The sequence below is a fragment of the Cyprinus carpio genome, chromosome A19 (assembly GCF_018340385.1).
Source record: "Cyprinus carpio isolate SPL01 chromosome A19, ASM1834038v1, whole genome shotgun sequence".
Taxonomy (NCBI): domain Eukaryota; kingdom Metazoa; phylum Chordata; class Actinopteri; order Cypriniformes; family Cyprinidae; genus Cyprinus; species Cyprinus carpio.
The window spans coordinates 13,474,299-13,496,912 of NC_056590.1; the positions used below are offsets into that span (position 1 = coordinate 13,474,299).

The window sequence follows — 22,614 nt, forward strand, 5'->3', positions numbered from 1 at the left end:
CAAAGGTCCAGTTGTACAAATATGTGTAAATACTATTACAATATATTTTGAATATAGAGTTTATTATAATAAAAATATTTCCAGACCAAAAATGTTTTGATTTTCATAATTATTGATTACTCTTTAAATTTAAAGTCAATTACTGTTTACATTTAGCTAAAATACCTATAATAGGCAGTTTAATTTAAAGGCCAACATGTGTTCAAAGAGCTGGAAATGTTCAGTATTTTCATTTCTTTTTACTTTAAGGTATATGTGACAACTTGCCCCCATCCACCTTATATTTGAGCCCATTTGTGTGAATCTTTGCCTGAAGGACAACAGTAAGTCTCAGTTAGTCCCCTCTCATGGTCAGTATGAGCAGTGGCTGTCTGTTCACAGGCCTAAATTCATTGTGTGTACATGTGTGTGTGCGTGTGTCTGCTCAGGCGTAAAGAGACTATTCAGTGTTAGGCAAGAGATGGGCCAGCTGGGATGAACCCTGAGGGCCGGTCCTCTCTCTCTCCCAACAATCAATAATCCATTATATACCAACTACATTTCACCACTGGCCCTGCATCCCCCTCACACAAACACACATTCTAACGCACAAAATGCACTCGCCTCTCCACAGTTCATCTTTTACGGTAAGTTAACTTGCTGTGCTATAAAATGCAAGGTAAGAAATTTAAAGAGGAGATGTTTAGGAAATTGGAAGTTTTCCTAGAGGCCCGTTTAGTTTTCCCATCATCCATTTATCTCGACTTATATCCAGTGTTTGCCTACTTATCTAGTTTATTTCCATTTGATTATTTGATTTTGTATGTTGGGTAGCTTGTAAACAATGTAGCCTCTATGACAATGGAATGGATGAGGTGCTTAACTGCATAACAACAGAACTGAACATGCTGAGCTGGTAATGAATAGTGTTTTGCTGTTTGGCAAACCAATGAGCTTAGCATTAAATCGCCGTAACTATGATACCAAGAGGTCTGGGAGATGTGTAAGGACACACACTATGAGAACACACATACATATATATACACACACGTCAGCAATGGGGTTATTATTGAAACATGGCTGTTCTCAGAGGGCTTACCTCAGCTCTGCTGACCTACTTATCCCCAGACAGTTCATCTCATCTTGTAGCTCCATCAATGCAGGATCAGTGCATTTTTCAAATTGAGCGGTGTGTGTGTGTGTGAGTGTGTGTCAGAATGCATGTGTGCACTCAAATCCTAAACCAAACTGTGCATTTTGTCCAAATGCACAGAGGCAGTAACCAAACCTCTAACAGGCATCAATGCTGACAAGAGAAGATAGAGGAGCTTAATTATCTTTTGTTCTCATTGTGATGTGACAGACATCAGATGGATCATTTGTTTTTCCTTAAGACTGCAAATAGTGAGATTGTTAATGCAAAATCTGTCCTAAAACAAGCAAAATGTAACAAAACAAAATTTTGGTATGAATTAACATCCATTTTGAATTTCCACACAATGTGCAAATGGTATTTTGTTTTTATTCAAAATCACAATTATCAATGATGAAACTCACTTGTTATCCATCATTATTGTCTTTACGGTCTTCCTATCTTACTAACCATTTGGTGGATCTCAAATCCCCTCAAACTACAATTGCATTGTGCCTCTCACACCAGAACTGTCACAATAGCTCATGTCTATACCTCCGCTGAGCTGCAGGGAGTCCAACGCGGCCATTGTTGGATGCAGGGGTCCATCTTATGCTAGAGGCCTGTCTGAAGCATGTCTGGTTGGGGAAGACAAAGGGAAGTCCCTCCCGGACCCATTTTGGAGTAGATCCTGCTTGGTACCCTCAACTGCTGATTACAGCTGAAATAAAAGGGGGGCCCTGGTGCAAGTTTACGACTGCAAGCACAATAGCAGGTGCTGAGGCTAACATTGTCATGTTAAATTACGGAAAATATTCTGGTGTGTTTCAAAGATGTGATTCCCCCAGGTATGAAACTGAGGAACGAGAGGAGCCAAGAAGAAACAGGCTTGGTTGAACATGCTACACGAAATGTCAAGTCTAGCAAAGTTAAAGTCTGTGTAATGAGGAATGTGAGTACAGATGTGGTCATACGATAAAAACTGAACGGAGAACGGGCACAAACGTTTCTATTCAGCTCAAATGTAAAACTAAGTGATACAGCTTGCAGAGGGTGAAGGGCTCCTTTGTTCTGCAGTGTTTCAGAAATGAAGACACAATGAACACTACTTAACTGTAGCCTGTCCACGTTACATAGGCATAAAACAAGATTTACAACTCGAGTTCTTCAAAAATACACATCCCCTATGGAAACTTCATCCCTGTCCACTAGTTATGGTTGCTGACAGTGGTTATGTTTAGGCGTGTGTGATTCTAGTGGTTTCTACAGTAGGGATACAGCCACCGTTCATCTGAGATTCCTGAGGAACCTTCCTCTGACACATCTATGGCTGTTACCCTGCCTCAACTCTTAGCTGTTGTTCCTAATACATATATGCAAAATTAATACACTGTACAAAGTAAGCACCTTATAAATAGTTAGTGATTAGTGATTCAGTCCACTTAAAGGAACAGTTCACTCAAAAATTGTCATTATTTAGTCACCCTCACTTACTTTTCGCCATTTCAAAGCCTTATGCTTTTATTTTCACAGTCAGGAAATGGTCAAACGCCAATAATAACTTTTTGTCAAGTAGTTGTGTAATGTTGTGTAGTGTAATTTCTAAAACATACCTGTTTCTTTTCAATAAAAAAAAATATAAATATATATTAAAAAATATATATATTGATAAAATATATTAATAAATAAATAAATACTGACCCCAAACGTTTTTTTACTTAATTTTTTTTTCTTTAAATAAACAAAGTTAATTTAGATGTTACCACATTAAGCATATTCTTTAAGCTACCTGGAGCTATTTTACAGTATATGTTGGAACATATATGCTAAGCAAAATATTTTATCCATCCTTAGTATTGTACTTTTTCTGTGACTTTCTACTACTGAAGTAATTAAATCATAATTAAATGATCAATGATTGATAAGCAGCCATATGCTTCAGGAAATTCTTCACAAAAATGAAATCACATCTTCATGAGCACATTTAAAAGCAGGATCCCGTTTACACGCCACCGACACGCAAGCAACAACACGTGCCTGTAAAAACATGCACAAACATAAAAACACACAAAGACAGCCAGCTTTCAGTGGAAAGAAACAGCAGCACATACATGGGCCTGTATCTGAGAGACACAGCCCTGAGCGATAGCTCCATTCTTTCCCCTCCTCTCTTTTCTCTGGCTGATGAATGGCTATGGCGAATCAACTGTCTGCTCGCTTATTCAACCTGACGGCTAGTCCAGCTCAGCACAAACGCCCCATGCTCTGGACACTACTCCTCTGCTCTGAGCCAGTATGTGTGTGGGAGAGAGAGAGAAAAAGTGTGTACATCCTCATGTGAAAGACAGAGCTAAACAAGTCCATGACACATATGGTTTTTCTAACACGCCCTGGCCTGAACCATAGAACCGTATGTGTGTGTACTGTGCACATATGTTAATTGCATCCGTGCCAAACAAACATGTTGCATGTCAGTGTGTGTGTTTGATAAATCCTAAAATACCTCGAGAGGCTGAGCAAGAGGGGCAGTAGGTTTTGAAACAACCTGCACTGGCAAAGCTAATGGCAATCTTACACCACGATCCAACAGTGCAGCATAATGTGTGTGTTATTGATGTGTGACACTCATCTGCTTATAAGATTACTCCGCTGAAATGACTTCTTCACAAAGCAGTGATTCTTCCAAGCGCAGTCAGAATTCATAGCTCATAATTGTATAATGGAATGATAATGGCCTCAGATTGGTTGGAGATCAGTATTATCAGAGCAGTGTTTCTCAAGTAGAGATTACAGATGTGGGAGGGCTCCACGACCTCCCAGCGCCGTCACTACAGAACGCCACTCCCTAAAGCCAGAACACGGTTACACAAGCAATAAAGCGAGGGATTATTTTCCTGCTTGTGTGCTTGATGTCTGACCAAAGAATCTGGAAACCCTGAATGATGGTATCATTGGAAAGGGTTTAGGTTTGATAAAACAATGTGAGACTTTCTGATAAGTCACTCCAGCAACCTCAAACTTGTGATTAAACCGTGTAATGGTGCAGAACGTTTGTTCAATGGAAATTTGAAGAAATTACAGTTATTTTTAATCTACATTAATGTTTGTCATAAAAAGAAAATCTAAAAATACTTAAAACAATATACATATATTTACATGGGCAACAAAATTGCTTTACAAATTAAAAAAAGTGATCTGAATAAGACTTCAGAGAAAGAATCTTCTATTATGAAAATATTCCTTGTTTCATTGGCAGGTGAAGCTTAAACCTCAGATTTAGTTTAAACAAGACTTACAAGTCAAAAATGTTTGGATAAATTAAAATATCTTGTCAAATTGTCAAATCTCATAAATAAATGCATACATACATCCATACATAAATAAATCTTAATTTCCCATGATCATTCCTTTACTTAAAAAAAATGACAAAAATTTAATTTTTATTTTTTATGTTATCTACTCACCTTTAAGTCATTCCACACCTGTATGACTTACATTCTTATACGTGCATAATGACCATTCTACATTCTACTAAACATTTACATTAGTGTTCATCAATGTAAAGGTTTAGTAGAATGGTCATTATGCAATTTAGCTATTCAGCTATATATAACCAATGTTGTTTTTTGTTTTTTTTTGTACTTATATCTTTTAGCTATTTTAAACAAGGACCATTGAACTATAAAGTCATGCAGATCCATCAAAGTGGCGAATTGCAATATAAATGTTTTGGGATAAAGGGAAAATGTTTCTACAGGTGTTCACAGGTGGGTTTATATGTGTGTTTTGTTTTTGGGTGGAAGCCAAAGCATGCAAGTGTGACTGTATTTCTGTGCACTTTAAAAATGTATTGTGATTTTAACAGTAAAAGACTGTAAAAATGCTACAGTAAAAACCTGTTAACTGGTTAACAGTAAGTTTCCATACTATATTCGGTAAATAAATGTAATTACATTTAATGTAATTTTACAGTAAAATACTGTTAAAAACATGGTATTTGGAAGTGAAAAAGTAAAAGTCAAACCTTCAATTGACACTCCCAGAATTCCCTGAAGGACACTCCGCAATTAATTTTTTTTTTTCAAACAATGTTTGGCTCATCGTGTGACTTTCTTATCACCACCAGTTTTTGGTGGTTATCAGTGCATTGCAATGGTCCAAAACAGATATTAGTACTTCAATATATTGGTTTATTAAGATTACATCTGTTAATGAAATACTGTATTTTATTGCTAATATAAGATAACACTTTAAAACCATTCTGCAGCTGCTGGTATTTTTTACAGTGAAGTTCTGGCAAACACAGCTGCCGGTATTTTACCGTAAATGTCACAGATTTGTTTTTATTTTTTTTACAGTGTGTGTGTGTGTGTGTGTGTTTGCCTGTGTGTGTGCACGCATGATAGAGAGACGAGAGAGGGACACTATCAGTAATGTTTATGTAATATCTGCCCGAGCCTCTGCAGCACTCCTGATGGCAGTATGACATAACACCTATGCGGACACACAGCTTGTCCAAGAAACACACACATATACACTCAAACAGACAAAGAAGATCCATCTGGTCTATTTGATATGCAATTTATAATGATTTGATAGTTTCAAATTCACAGGAAAACAAAATCACACTTTGATTTAATAAAAAAAAAAAAAATAGACATTTAGTATTTTAATCTAAATATAAAAAAAATCTATCATCATTTACTCACATTCATGTAATCTTTTCAAAAGAATGAAAGCGAATGATGACTCTCAATCGGGACGTCAAGCTCCAAAGTGGCAAAGATACACCACAAATCATGTCTATACGATTTATGAACTATAATCCACATCTTCTGAAGTCATACAGTAGCTTTGTGGAAGTAACCATCTGAAATTTAAAAGAAACAATGTCTGATTTGTGAACAAATCATTCTTTTGAATCAGGATCAGTGAATCAGTATCAATGAATCAGCTGATCCAGTCCAAACTTTTCTTAATGATTTGTTTCATGAAGCAAACTTATCTGGTTCTTGAGTTCAAATCACTGACTCACAAAACTATTATATAGCTTTACAAGGCTTGGAATATAGTGCTTAAATCACATACCCTTGAGATACTATTATAGATTTTTATAAATGATTTGAATTAGTTTTTATTTTATCTATTTAGGTTTTGTTAAAGACTTCATTTTTAAAGTTTTGTTTTATAGCATTTATTCATTTTATGTCTGTTTTAGTTGTATTTATTTTAGTACATCAAGTTAAACTAAATGAAAATTAGAAATGCTGATATACAATTTTATTTCAGTTAATGTGTATTTTATGTCAAGTAATAAAAAAGTGTTTTTATGGGTTTAGCTTTAATTGACTAAAGCCTTTATGCAATGTTTGTTATTGAAGATGGGTGACTGTAGAATTGATGTTGTGACAGTAAGTGGCTTGCAGATACACTTGTGTGGTTGGCGTGGTCTAGAGTTGAACTATAATCTGAAGGCATTAACTTGCTCTCTAAAAAAAGCTCTCTGAACAGGGATTAGATTATCATGGTAAGGCCAGCTCAGACTCTATTTCCCCCTCTCTTTTTTGTCTCTCATTCCCCCTCTTTTTTGCACACACTTTCTCAACAAATGAAGGTAAAAGAATAAATATGTCACAAAAACCAGAAAGGCTGCTAATGTGGGTCATTCTTTGAGTTTAATTCAGAACTTTGTAACTTTGTACCTGTGATGCCTGCCGTCATTAAAGGGACATCAGGTAGAAGTGGTCAAAATATTTATGATAAATTAAAATTTGAGGCAAACACTGATATGAGGGAAAGCTCTTCAACGTATGTATTTTCTAAAGAAACGTCAAACTTTTCATGTGGATGTTTCTTTTATTAAGCTGTTTTATACTTGTTTCAATAAATCTATTTTAAGTTTTTCTATTATTTGTTGGTATGGCAATTTGAATGTAAAGAACAGTGGCAACTATCACATAAATTCATGAATATAAGATGACTAAGAAGGCCCAGTTAGTCCTTTCTGATGTCACCCATCCATTATGTAATCAATTTCAGCTGCTTCCTTCTGGCCGGAGAATTAATCTCCCTTTGTGCAAATCAAACAGATACAAGAATTCCTTTGTACCTGCTGCAATCATGTTTTTAAATGACTTATTATAAATGTGTGTATTATGTGTGTAGTGTTGCTGCTGTATGTGCATGTATACTAAAGAATTTCCTTTTAAGGACAATAAAGTAAGTAAAACTCTGTTAACCATATCAATGTTTCATCTTTTTCAGCGTCTAGCATATGTTATGGCACAGAGCAACCTAAACCTAAAGAGTGATTGTTGACTGTAAACTTCTAATAAAAAATTCAGTGAACAGCAAAAATAATTTTCTTAAAGGGATAGTTTACACAAAATTTTTAATTCTGTCATCATTTACTCATGCAACTGTCAAAAAAGCATCCAAAACAAGCTACAAAAACAACATTCGATCAATTCTTGTATTATATACACTTTCAAACAGCACAGCTCATCCCTCCACCGCACATATGCTTTATTGACCTTGATGGCACACCAAGTGGGACACTCTTACTCAGAACCGTCTGGCCTCCGTAAATATATCTGTGTCCTTGGCGAGAGACGTGATCATGGTCGCTCAGTTAGAGCTTGCAGGGCATGCCAGATGTCTTTCTCATGGCCTTCAAAGTATTGTCTCTCCAGCTGTTTATTTATTAATGTTGAGTTCACACTGCAATAACTCTCACCCTACAAATACTGTGTATTATACCAGAACCATGAGAAGAGGCAAGTATTTAAAGACGAATGTAAATATGCTTTTATATTTTCTGAAGTAATGTGAGTGGTGCTTGCCTGTGCGGGGGGGTAAGCCACCATGATGCAGCTGTACAGTTTTGCAGTTTACTAATATGTAATTGCTAAGGTGTTTTGGGCTGTTGCTAGGTGGTTGCTTACCCATCCAAGTCAAAAGAACTGTCCCCCCAAGTCTATAACATTCTGCTCTCTAAATGAGTATGTCGCTCTTTCTATAAGGTGAAAATCATACATCTGAGTGCTTAGAAAAGTAAAAGAGCACTATTTGAGCTGTTATTCAGTCTGTGGCTCAAATAAAGTTGAATAATCTAGGATCGAGGTTTGTTAAAATCCACGTTTGAGCAAAAGTAATAGTGATAATTACATTATCAAAGAAATACCTGGAGCAGATCTTGAAAATTTTAATTTTTTAAGGATTGGATTTCTCCTATAGTGCAATAAACCTTAAAGCTCTGGTGCATGATGTCCACCACATTTAACTGATATTTAATTTCCATTTTTGACCATTCAGGGTATGATCTTACACCAAAACTACCTTTGACCCCATAATTCTATATGAAAATCATCATGACAACATAAATTCAATATAGGATGAAAGTGGTGATGCACCAAGTATCATTATCATATTATCTATTGCAGTGGACAGAATCTAATACTTAGTTTGTAGTACAAAGAACTATTAAGAAAGTTTGTTCTTTCTTTGTGTGTAAATATTTTTACATCATATTTTTAATAGTTTGGAAGAAAAGAAAGTTTCTGTTCTCTTTTGTGAATCCTTTATGAATTTTTTTATTTATTTATTACTGACAGTAAAAATAACCATTAAGCATGTTTACATGTTATTACAGTATTAATTTTATGCATCGGGGGTTAATACATTAAAGAATATGAATCTATGCTTTAGGGTCATCGTCACAGTCTCTGAACAAGCTCAAGTTTCTTAAAACGGCTGGTTTCTCTCACTCTGGTTAGTTCAGAGGAGGATAGGTAATCTAACACCATGAAAGCCATCTCAGTCGCTCTCTTTCCCTCCCTCTTCTCTGTTCTTCTTTTGCATGTTCCTGTTCTGTAAGAGAAGATCTGTCTCTTTTTAATAAAACTCCCCCTTCACACCCATCTCCCATCTGGTATGTGTGCATATATGTGTGTGAGAGGTGGTGGGAGGAGGCGGCTGGTGTGGTTATGTGTGTGTGTTAGTATACATGTATCCAGAGGGAATAAAAACACGTGTATGTATGTGTGGTGTCATTACAGCAGGAAGCCTTTGCTCTGATGAGAGGTCTCACTTCCTGTTTATAGAGCAACCACTGGAGCACAACAATAGCTGGAATTTTGATAGATCTGCTGAGAGGACGCCCAGCTCACACCCTTCAGAGAAAAGCTTCACTCTTGCTGACAAATATACTACACAATCTGTGAGAAATCAGAGGCAATACACTCAGTGTTATTGATCGCTCATAAAAAAGCAGGAAAGTCCTTTATAAACGACACCTAAAGTGGTAACTTTTTAAACTTGTCTTAATTGTCTTGATGCATTCATAGGTTAAATTTTTAAAGATACTATTAACAAATTTGAAACCAAAAAATTAAATATTAGATTAATAATATTATAATTACAAAGTTATAACATTTAACGTTTTGACTCACATAAGATCAAAATACACAAAAAACAAAAATCAGAATCAGAATCAGAAAGAGCTTTATTGCCAAGTATGCTTGCGCATACAAGGAATTTGTTTTAGTGACATAAGCTTCCAGTACACAAAAGACAACAACACACAGTCAAAAAAATAAAAAATAAAAAACCCTTTGCAGATAAATAAGTGTATAAACAATTGTGCTATAAATGATAATGGAATTGGATTGAGTAAGATGCAGGGATGTACTAGGATGAAGGGGTAACAAATAAATATAAGGATATTACACATTTTTATTGTATAAGTGGGGAACATTTAACTGTTTATGAGGTAGATTACCTGGGGGAAGAAACTGTTCTTGTGCCTGACTGTCCTGGTATTTGCGGCTCTGAAGCGCCCGCCAGATGGCAAGAGTTCAAAGATGGGGTAACTTGGGGTGTGAGGGATCCAGAGTGATTTTCTGAGCCCTTTTCCTCACTCTGGATGTATACAGTTCTTGAAGGGTGGGCAGGGGAGTACCAATAATCCTTTCAGCAGTCCGAACCGTTCTCTGTAGTCTTCTGATGTCTGATTTTGTAGCTGAACCAAACCACACAGTTATTGAAGTGCACAGGACAGACTCAATGACGGCTGAGTAGAACTGTTTCAGCAGCTCCTGTGGCAGGTTAAACTTCATCAGCTGGCGAAGGAAGTACAACCTTTGTTGGGCCTTTTTAACAATGGAGTCAATGTGATTGTCCCACTTCAGGTCCTGAGAGATGGTGGTTCCCAGGAATCTGAATGACTCCACTGCAGCCACAGTGCTGTTCATGATGGTGAGTGGGGGGAGTGCAGGGGGGTTTCTTCTGAAGTCCACGATCATCTCCACTGTTTTGAGCGTGTTCAGCTCCAGGTTGTTAAGACTGCACCAGACAGCCAGCTGCTCAACCTCTTGTCTGTAAGCAGACTCGTCACCGTCCTGGATGAGACCGATGAGTGTGGTGTCGTCTGCAAACTTCAGGAGCTTGACAAAGGGGTCTTTTGAGGTGCAGTCGTTGGTGTACAGCGAGAAGAGCAGGGGGGAGAGAAACACATCCCTGAGGGGCACCAGTGTTGGTGGAGCAGCTGTTGGACATGAATTTCCCCAGTCTCACTAGCTGTTGCCTATCTGTCAGAAAGCTGGTGATCCACTGACAGATAGAACTAGGAACAGAGAGCTGGGTCAGTTTGGTCTGGAGGACTGTTGGGATGATGGTGTTTGAAGCCGAACTGAAGTCCACAAACAGGATCCTCACATAAGTCCCTGTTTTGTCCAGATGTTGCAGGATGAAGTGCAATCCCATGTTGATTGCATCATCCACAGACCTGTTTGCTCGGTAAGCAAACTGCAGAGGGTCCAGTAAGGGTCCAGTGATGTCCTTCAGATAAGCCAGAACCAGTTTTTCAAACAACTTCATGACAACAGATGTTAGAGCCACAGGTCTGTAGTCGTTAAGTCCTGTAATCTTGGGTTTCTTTGGAATGGGGATGATGGTGGAGCGTTTGAAGCAGGAAGGCACTTCACACAACTCCAGAGATCTGTTGAAGATCTGTGAAAAGAAGGGGGCCAGCTGGTCAGCACAGGTTTTCAAACAGACTGGTGTAACGCCATCTGGGCCTGGTGCTTTTCTTCTTTTGTTCCTCCTGAAGACCTGGCGCACATCGTTTTCACCGATTTGAAGAGCAGGAGGTGTGGAGAGGGGGATTGCAGGAGGTGTTAACGGTTGTGTAGAGAGATGGTCAGAATGGGTGTTGGGGGTTTCAAATCTACAATAAAACTCATTCAGGTCGTTAACAAGTCGTTGATTAGCCTCAGTGCAGGAGGATGGTGTCTTGTAATTAGTGATGGCTCTCAGTCCACTCCACACTGAAGTTGAGTCGTTGGAAGTAAACTTGTCTTCCAACTTTTTAGCGTAGGTCTTTTTTAGCCGCTCTAATCTCTTTGTTCAGTGTGTTCCTGGCCTGATTGTACAAGACTCTGTCCCCATTTCTGTAGGCATCCTCTTTGGCCTGACGAAGATGTCTGAGTTTTGCTGTAAACCATGGCTTATCATTGTTGAATGTTAAATAAGTCCTGGTAGGAATGCATATATCCTCACAAAAACTAATATATGATGTTACTGTCTCTGTGAGTTCGTCCAGATTGGTGGTAGCAGCTTCAAAAAACACTCCAATCAGTGAGGTCAAAACAGGCTTGTAAATCCTGCTCTGTTTCGTTGGTCCATCTCTTTACAGTCTTTACTACAGGTTTAGCAGATTTAAGTTTCTGCCTGTAGGTTGGTATAAGATGAACCAGACAGTGATCAGACAGTCCCAAAGCTGCTCGTGGAACAGCTCGTTGAGCGTTCCCCTCACTGAGTGATATGTCATGTCGAGCTCTCTAGGATTTAAGGTCAGTCCAGCTGGACTTCTGGTGCCAAAATGAGGTGGATTACACCCTTTAATCCCAGTCACCCCAAAGGAAGTCAACTAAAGCTGCCAGCGTCCTTCTTCAGACCACAGTCTTCATTCAGCTGATCTTCCTGAACCTCTTTAAACAGACTTGGTGAAATGTGAGAGAAGTGCTACTATCACTTGTCACGAAGAAAAAAAAAAAACAGATGTAAAAGAGTTTTGCCCTTAGGGGACCAGCAGCACCGACTGCTGAGATGAATTATATATTTACACTGTATCATGTGACGAGGTATTAAGACTTAGAAGGCTTGTCAAGGAATAATACTACTATCAGTTCTTTATAATCAGTACTCTAGATTTCAATAAATAACATTGCTACATAAACATACTACTGTTAGTTAATGCATTAACTAAAAGTATAAACTTTAATGTTAAAATTTTTTTATGTTAAATGCTGTACAAAATAAATGCTGCAAATTGTAAGTTCATAAAGCTGCATATATGTTCATAAACCAAAAGAGTTTAGACTGAATTTGTTATTGTATCTCCCTACAAACAAAAATGGATGCCCAGACAACTATGTGCTTTGATTCCACTTTTTATAGCACAACACTGATTTCAGATACAACACTTTGCAATTGCTCTACTCACAAAAACAAGAGTTTACTGAAGAAGTTACTGGAAATACAAGCATGCACTTGCATAAATTCACTAGAAACTCAGACTTCAACAACTTGAGTAATTTGAACAGAAGTGTTGCACTGTACTGGACAAGAGAGGTTTGGCACTGAATGCTAGCTTTATTTTCTCAATAACTGAAATCCCCTTGAGCTTGGGCTATTAATAAGCTCTGAGCTCTTTCTCAGAGGAAAAGCTGTTGGGGAAGCTGAAATTTAGTAATATTTCCAACCTAGCCTCATTGGAAAAACAAGCCTCTATCTACACACACTCCAAAAACGTACCTATATTCACTGCAGTTTCCAGTTGAAATGAACACAAGTGGTACTAAAATACCAATGACTTTTCATTCTTGTTCACACCAATTGTGATAACGGGTAGATTATCGATTATGAACACTTATTTTTGTGCCTTTCTTTGCACAGCACTATGTTATGACTTCAAAACACTTTTAGTGCATGATTTGTAAACTGACACATTTTTGTATCACATAACCAGCTCCACATGTATGGCTTTTCTGACATAGTAAACTTGCTCGGTAGCTCACCTGGTACAACACTGCACTTGTAGAACACCTGTGAAACATGAGGCATAAAAAAACGTATAGACTTGTAGATTTAAGATAAAATAGCATGGTTGCCTCAGCTTTTGTCTCATGTTTGCTTTTGTTAACACTATCGGTTAAGTTTACGGTAGAATTAAGTGTAGATGGTGTTATTTTCAACTGCGATAGAGCATAAACCTATTAGCACCACTCACTGGAAATATTATTTTCGAATTGCTGTAATACGCAGAACAACCAATGGATCACAATAACATTCATAATGATCTGTTTTTAGATAAAACTGAAAACACTTTTAGCACCACTCACTGGACATTCCACCTTGAAAGTGTGGCGAAATGTGCAAAAAACAATGTAATATGACCAAGACATACTTCCCTTCCTATTCATACAATCACAATCCTTTCAAAATTATATATACACATGTATTTTTAAAGCAACAATCAATCAAAGCGACATCTAATATTTAGCTGCATTAAATACAAAGTACACAAGAAGATATAATGTGCTGTGCTTTTCTACATGTTGTTTTACAGACAAACCAGACTCTGAATTATTTACAGCAGCAAGGCCTTGACATCCACAGGATCCAATTAGTTGAAATCCACATGCAATCAGTCCACAGGAAAAAGCACAACAGGGACATCTCCAGAGAGACGAGGCACTATTAGCAAGTTTCTAAAATACAGATGGGTGAACTGCAACTGCGTAAAGAGAAGAGCAAATGCACCACTGCTTTGACGGAACATGGAATCTTTGAAGTCAGACCAGTGAACAAAGAATGTGATACTCGTATACAAATACCAGTTACTCAAACAAACCTCTGATAAGGTTCTACTGACTTGGTAATAGCTGTGCTTTAAATAGCAACAGCTATTAGTTTCAGAGTATGATAGTGCAATTTAATGTCATATATATATATAGAACTATGGTACAGTACTGTTTAGCTTATGATATGGTAGGACATTTGCTTGTGGTCTTATAAAATGTAATTAAGTAATCAGTTTAAGTGCCCTCAAAAATAAATAAAAGTGTCTGATGGTGACATGCAAATCCCAGACCAGCTGAATGTTTGTCTTTGCTGAACTTTATACTTTCCATAAATCAAGTGAAGCACTGTGCGCTTGTTGATGTTTTCCTTCAAACCAAAGATTGTAACTACAACTTTATTACTTCTGCTGAAAAGAAAATATGTTTTTGCGCAGACAGTGAAAGTCAATGGGCTCAGATGTTGTTTTATAGATTAAGAAATAACAGCTACTTTTTTTTCAAATTATCTTCTTGTGTGTTCAGTTTAGATCAGCACAAGAGTGAGTAAATTATGGCAGAATTTTCATTTTTGGCTGAACTATCGTTTTAAGAGTCAGCTATTTAAACCATTTTTTGTTGATCACTAATCTAAACATTGAGGTTAGTTATGATGGTTACGGCCATGTCACTAATAGTAACAAGAGAGTAAACAACTAAAACAAAACAAGCAAGGCAAGTTTAGATAAAAGATTCTGACCTAGACAGTTTACAAAATGAATCCAAGCCAGAAGCACAATATAAACTACTCATGTGAAACTGTTATTAAAATTCCTCGTGACTTTATCAGTCAGATTGGGTTTGCATTGGTTTGCATTACAAGCTCAAGAGAAAAAGAGCTGTTTCAGTTCTGTCTAAGGGTGGAGTCGCCACAACTGTTTGTGTGGTTTCCAGCCAATGGCAACAATGACTTGTTTCTATAATCTCAAATAGAACGTTTGTTAGACATTGTGTGATTATGCACTACTGAATAAAGTATCATAAAGGGCTTTGGTCTGGTTCTCAGTGTAGTATAGTCGGTTTGGTCTAGTGTGGCATTATATGATATGGCTTGATGTGCTGTGGTTTGGAGAGGTATTATGTTCTAATTGTATAACATGATCTGGTTTAACCAGGTTTGGTATGGTGTAGTCTAATTTGGCCTTTCATGGTATCATATGATCAGTCTTTCAGCATTGCTAAAGTCTGGAAAGGTCTGGTCTTAGTTTAATATCGTTGTTTATGCTGCAATGAGGTTAAGGCACATAAACAGGGCAGTTCACACAAAAAGAAGAATTACACTAATTGCACATTCAAATGTTTAGGGTCAGTAAAACGTATCAAAAGTTTGGGGTTGGTAAGAAGTTAGAAAAAAAAATTACAGCAAAAACATTTATTTTGTGAAATATTATAAAAAATTTAAAATAACCATTTTCCAATGTAATATACAGTATATTTACATAATTTATTCCTGTGATGGCAAATCTAAGTTTTTCAACAGTCATTTCTCCAGTCTTCAGTGTCACATGTTCATTCAGAAATTATTCCCACATGCTGATTTGCTGCTCAAGAAACATTTATTGTTCAGAAAAACTCTTCTTACTATATGCTGGACATGATGGCAGTGAGGTCATGGTCAAAAACTGGGATGTGCAGTATACAGTACCAACCTGTTCCTGTTGGAACGTTGGACAGGAAGATACACACTGCCATTGCTTGTTGTGCTCTCTAGTGCCAAAGCTGTGCCCTGCTTAGCTCTCTCTGTCTCTGCCCGCTGCTGCCAGCTCACCCATGTGCCAAGTCCTCCACTAGACACAGGGAATTATGCACGCCTAACACAGCTGATACACACCAAATTCTGGACACAATAATTCCAAAACCGTTTTTATGCTCAAAACACATTTGTTTGTATTACTGCGAACAATTTACAGTAATGACATCACCAGCCTGTTTTTCCACTACGCTGGGTGATGCTGATTAGTCAGCATTACTGAATTAAAAAATAAGGGATCTGCAATAATTTTAATAACTTCTGGTTTAGTCAAGACAGATAGTATTTGTTTGTGTACATATAAAACAACACACAGGCATATAAGGACATGTATTCTCACTTAAGCATTAAAGAAAAACAAGTACAGTTAGTTTACCTTGCTATGCCAGTTGAGGCCATAATGCCATAAATGAAAACACAATTACAAAATAGAATTACTCTAATATGAAGAGGACTTTTTAACCTAAATCACACCAGCACCCATGAAGGATGTAGGCTGTCAAACATACACAACTGTTAGCCAATCATAGCAGTGGGCTTTTACTTCCGAGTCTTTTCAAACAGAGTGTTCTGATGAGGGGGGTCCACACATGACAGAAAAATATTCTACTACTTATAAATTATGTTTTTTTTTTATGTAAATATCTTGATAACATTATACTGTAAGTAGACCTCAGAGAACAGTAAAAAAAAAAAAAAAAAAAAAAATTAACAAAAACCCAGCTCATGACCCCTTTTATAAATATTTACGTGTGTCTTAAATGTCCTAAGATTTTTTTGGAACAACTTTATGTAACTAACACTGTATTTACTATAAAACACAGACCATTTACTGCCTAGTCAGAAACAAACAAAAAGCACAAATAGGTATATAAACAAATAACTATCAACCAATTTAGGAAGACATCTGTTCAGTCTTAACCTGGACGTCTTAACTCTGTAAATTAAATTCTTCATGCAGAGTCTCTCCTCCCCCTCAGCTGCACTTAATCCCAGTGATTAAATCATTTTTCTTCAGCCCTAATTTTGCGTGTTACAGGGCTCTGATGGAGGATGGGCATGCTCTTTATTGATTGGTGGTTTGAGCAGATTACCCTAATAGAGGGATTACCACCCACATGTTGACCACGCGTGTTGGAGCTGCTGGGTCGTAGTGCCAGCTCCCCATCAGATGGCCAGGGGGAGCAATGAAGACATAACACACCACTCAATAAGAGCATGTGTCTGTTCATTTGTCTACAGTATGTGCATTAACAAGTATTTGGCAACTCATTAAGTTCTTTTATTTGCAAACTCAGTCATCTCCGCTCTGTTGTCAGTTAAGATGTAGTCAAATTCACCATAATTATCACACGTTTAGATGCCTTAGCACAACTTGCTTGGAACTTGACAGGTTTCTTTGACAACTGGTGTAAATGTCATGTCTAATCCTAGTATGTTAGCAGATACAACACATGTGTGATTTTTTTCTGTGGAACACAGAAGAGGATAATTTGAGAAGAGTATTTATAACCAAACAGTTTCAGCTCCCAATTTTGATTTTGCTCATACTCAGTGGGACCTGAAAGCATACCAACATTCTTCAACATACATTATTTTGTGCTCCAAGTAAGCCAGTCACACAGGTCTTGAATAAGAGGAGTGGGAGTAAATGATGACATAATTTTTTATGTTTAAATTTTTCAATTGACTTTCTCTCTCAAACTGAACTCTGTGTGTGTACGACAGTCAGCTGTTTATCAAACAGACAGTTATTCAAATTAATCCACAACAGGTAAAACTGCTCTTCAGTTACTGACGTATATGTGACCAAATCCTCCAGCCCTCTCTCTCATCTATCTATTCCTGTACATGTATGTTTGATTTAATGAGCAATGGGAGGTAATGATGCAGCAATGAAACATTTAACAGCTTTGTGACATGCTATAATACACATTATGCATACTGTAGCAATAAAGTCAACTCATAAAATCTAATTCCCCTACTATGAATGTTTTAATAATCAACAGAACACATCATAAAACATTACTGCACACACTTCACCAAAAGTATCTTACATTGGTGACGCCCGTTATTACGTCTTTTGAATCCAAATGACACTAATGGCTAAGCAGCCTCAAATTGCTTCAGTATAACAATAGCATTAAAATATTAAAGTTGCAAATGTAAGCTTTTCTCATGTGTCCAGATGGGGGAACTAGAAGCTTATTCAGGCCATGGAAAAAGAATTCCAGTAATCTACTGCTGATCCTTCACAATGCCCCCCTTGTGCCTTTTGTTTTAGCCTCCCCACTGCCTGTACTCAAAGCCACTGATAATGTTAATGGTCCCTTCCTCCAGCCAGCAGATCTTGAGCTATTAGGGCTTGCGAGAGGACTGGAAATGCTTGTTAAGTCAATGCTGAATGTCGAGGGGACGTACAGGGTCAACTTTGCAAGGTCAACACAAGTTCAAGCCATAAACCTCAAACACAGTGAAAATAGTCTGGCGAAAAATGGACATGTCAAATTAAGGCCAGATACTTGTGCAGTGTTATTTAATCTTTTATATATATTTAAAAGATGTATCAAATAATACGCACCATGCTGCTTATTCTAGGTAGACACTCTTAAAATATTGGTTCCAAAATGGGGTATGTAATGTAGCAACACGATAGAAGAATCATCCAGTCCAAGTTCTGTTGCACCCTTAATAATAAAGGTTCCAAATGGCGTAGTTTAGCAGCTATGCCATAAAAGTGTTCAGGTGAAGTACATTTTAATAATCTAATTTAATAATCTAACTAAGAACCTTTTGTCCAAAGATTAGGTTCCATGGATGTTAAAGGTTCTTCATGGAACCATAAATGCTAATAAAAAACCTTTATTTTAAGGAGTGTCATAAACATTTACATTTTCTCATTCACAGAAAAGGATTACAGCAAGTCTTGAAATCCCCAAATCCCACATCTTTCGACATTTGAGTGTTTGAACCCAAGCCCCCTGGCCCTTTTCAGATGAAGAACAAAACAAGTACAGAAAATTTTATCACTTTTCCTTACATCTCAGAACAGTCACAGTTCATAGGTTGCTTAGGTCTCTTCACAACTCAAACAAGCAGTACAACACCCACTCACTCATTCCCAAATGAACATGCTGGAGTTTGTTTGATTTGCACTGTCAAAAGGTGTGTAGTGCATGAACCGAAGCCATGTAAACAACCTGCTTCATTGAGGCTGAGCACAGTAACCAGCTGCACGTTAAAGGGAAGTGACTTTAGCAAAGGCCCATGCAAATATTTCCCACCACTGCTGCAATGTAAGGTTTTTGTCTATCAGCAGAACACTAGAATAACTGTAGTGTTCAGTGTCATCGTTTTTTTTAATCTATGGCTGCCTCTTGACAACTAAGAAGTGAGTAAAGTATGCAGTTGTTACTTTGAGGAGTTAATTATTTTCACATAGTAACACAAATGGTTTAACACAATGTTTTTTTTTTTGTTTTTTTTTAGAAAAGGCATTCAGTTAGAATAAAACTACATGTGCACACTGAATTTTTTTTTTTTTTTGATTAATTGGATTCATTCAGAAATTAAAAATACCTTTTTAGGAACCATGACAAAACAATTACACAAATATTACATGTACAGTACACCCACATGAAACCTACAATCACAGTAAAACAGTGAAGCTAATAGGCACACACTCCTACAGACAAAAGAAAGCTCAAACTATTGATCCCGTTCAAAGTCATTTTAGTCAGAGACAGACCCCTCATCACAAAGCAAAGGGGTATTAACTAGTGTGCTGACGCCATCCCAGCAGCAGCCCCCCAACAGCCCTTATGCCAGCAAATTCACCTAATAACACAACAAGAGAGCCCTACATATGCCTGTTGTGTCATTTACCACAAAACCTCCCTCAACTTATTTGATTGTCACATGAACTTTCAGCTTCATATGATCAGATGTTCTTTGGCACCATGACAGTCGTGATATTGATAATGCATACACATATAACCCTCCTCCCCTTCATTCTTCTCATTATCATTAAAAAACAACAAAAAAAAAATTAAAACATTTTATACAAACTAATGAGCACAATAAAAATATTAAAACAAAAAGAACAAGATCAAAAACCCTAAAAAAAAACCCTTTTAACAAAAACAAGTTTTTCAACTTTAGATGCGTGTTGAAACTGGACATGGCTGTTTACTAATCAAAGTATACTACACAATCAAATACTGTATAATCAAAACATAGGCTACTATAATTTGTATACATACCAATTAGTTCGATTACGTTTTATAACTGTAAAATGTCTTACCATATGTTTTTATTTATTAAGTGTCCTCATGTGGAAGATCAGTCATGCACATTCTTTAGGAAGCACGGACATCCTCTGCTGCTTTTCAAACGCTTCATTCACATATTCCTTATCTCCGCATAGTTAAGATCCCAATTCAACAGGACCGTTATCCAAAAATTCCCTGTAAATCGCAGTCCGTCGTCCCCTAATGGTTTTGAGCCTTGATAATGGTAAGCTAAATGTGAACTGACAAGCATCCGACAAGCTTTCAGGGAGAGGGGAGGGGAAAAAACTGAACAAAACAAAAAAAGTAAAGCACTAAAACCCCGCCCTACACTTTAATAGCTCTCAAAGTAAGGGTTTAAGACAATCCGAAGCCACTGATCGCTATTGTGTAGGCTATCGTTAAAAAAAAAAAAAAAAAAAAAAAAATCGGAAAAATGTCTAATAATAGATTGGTAGGCTAATGTTTAAAATAATCATGTTGAATAAAATCAATAAGATGATGCAAGATAGCTGATAATCTAATTTAATGCTAATTGCACGGCATGTTTTTTCCATCTAAAATAGCCTAATTGGTTTTCAGTGATGGATGATGGGTTGCTCTGCATCAACAAGTTTATTATGGCTATTTAAACGTGCTGTTTCCCTGAGCCTGGATGAGTTTTGGGTTTATAGTTAAAATAATAACAATTAGAACAAACATGCATTGGTAGGCTACGCGACCTAAAATGCATGATATGGTTGTTGTTAAATCAACAGGAGTAAAGAGTGAATAAAATATGCTGTAGGCTACCTTAGGCTATATCTACATTGTCACGAACACATTAAAGTAAATAGGCTACATTTGGCGTCAGAGACGCCTTAAAGTTAAGTTACAATATAGCCTACACGATACCTCTGCATGCCAGCTCAAAAACGGTTAAACATTAGAATTGGGAATAGAGTTGGGAAATGAGAATCGGTGCTTAAGAATAGGCAAAGGTTCCGTTTAACAAATACCAAACCGAATGATTTTCACGCCAGTCGATTTTTGACCGTTCTGACTGTGTTAAGTATTGTTTATACCAACATTACTACTGAATGTACAGCGCGAAACAAACAGCAGCCAGGATATTCCGAGTCCCGAGTGAATGATTCTCTTATGAGCCGATTCTTTAGTGAATCAAAAGCATAAAGAGTAACCGGCGTGGTACGATTCTCAAACGAATGAATCTTATGAGTCGGTTCTTTTTAGTGAATCAAAATAACTTTAATCTGCCTCGTTTTACTAAAACCACAAATACTTACAGTTACGACCGTTAGCTATATTTTATATAGGCAAATACATGAAACAATGAATTGCTACCCTTAGTTTTGTTTGTTTCATATTTTGTATAGCCTAAAATACAGGGTCTGATTTGCCCCCTCTTAAAAAGTCTATGAAAACTCATTAAAAGTCTGAGTAAACACACCCTTTACCAGAATGTGCTGTTTAATTATTTCTGATTTGTTATAGGCTACATATGCAGAAATCTGAAATTATTTCCTCGATCTTATCACTACTGCAGTGCAGTAAATACGATAAGTAGCCTATTTATTGTTTCCAAACATTTCTTCCTCAAAGGTAGCCTACCAAAAAAGCGCGTTAACTGAATTATTAAATAGTCAGGAGGAATCGGAATCATCAAACTCCGTCGGATTTCCGTCCCTATAGCCTACAGATGGTTCGATGGTTAAAGCTCTTCAGAAGAGAAACTTCCTAAAAATAGCGCATGGACAAACCGAATGGGTTATGGCAGAGGTTATGTATGAATGCGACACAATAGGCTTTATGTACTGCTATCTACATTAAATAAAACAATCATTCGGTGTGCGACTGTTGTATAAAGTGAGTTGCCAATAGACCGATTTCTTCTAATCTTAATCTAATCTCAATTAGACCAACGCTGAAACAATGCCTATTCACATCACGCCAGAAACCCCAAGCGAAATATCCCCGTCCAATCTCCCTCCAAAGTAGCGAACTATTATTAACACAAAAGACTAGGCGATCCTAGTGTTTATGATCGATTCTTACTCAGAATTCGATTCGAAACTTACCTCGGTACATAAAAATGACGTAATGAAGTTGTGGGGCAACGGCACAAGCGCAAGGTGACTCTCCGAGATGATGACAAACTGAGTGGCATCCGCAGTTTCCAAATGACTGAAATCGCAAATCAAAGCGATCTGATCGTCTATAGGTTTGTAGATCGAGGAAACGATGTGATGTCATCGAGCGACGTTGATCCAGATCGAGACGGATCGACAGCGAAGTGCCCCGTGTGTTTGGTGCGACACCTGGAGCGCCAATGGTTCCTCCCTCTTTCTTTGACTGTTGTTTGTTCAGCATAAAGTTGGGTGATGCAGAACTCTGGTGTTCAGAGCACACTCTCTGCCTGCTGGCATACAAAGTGATAATGTATGACGACCGACAGTTTAGGATTATAATTAAATGATTTGGAAAAACATAACATAGGCTATTGGGTCAAGGACGTGACGCTAATTTTTTATTTTGTCTGGGTCTGGTTCTTGGTCTTAGGTAATA

General features: G+C 37.3%; 1 protein-coding gene across 3 annotated transcripts in view; it reads right to left on the minus strand.

Annotated features, from left to right (window-relative positions):
• Window positions 1-22,413, minus strand: part of LOC109111826 (zinc finger protein 516-like) — a 37,647-nt gene extending 15,234 nt beyond the window's left edge. For 2 of the 3 annotated variants that reach the window (XM_042776638.1, XM_042776640.1), the window contains exon 1: window positions 22,128-22,413. The gene's annotated coding sequence lies outside the window, so the exon portion shown is untranslated. Of the gene's footprint in view, window positions 1-20,063; window positions 22,085-22,127 lie in introns of those variants that run through there. The other variant, XM_042776639.1, reaches the window with a different exon arrangement.
• Between the last annotated feature and the right edge of the window lie 201 nt (window positions 22,414-22,614).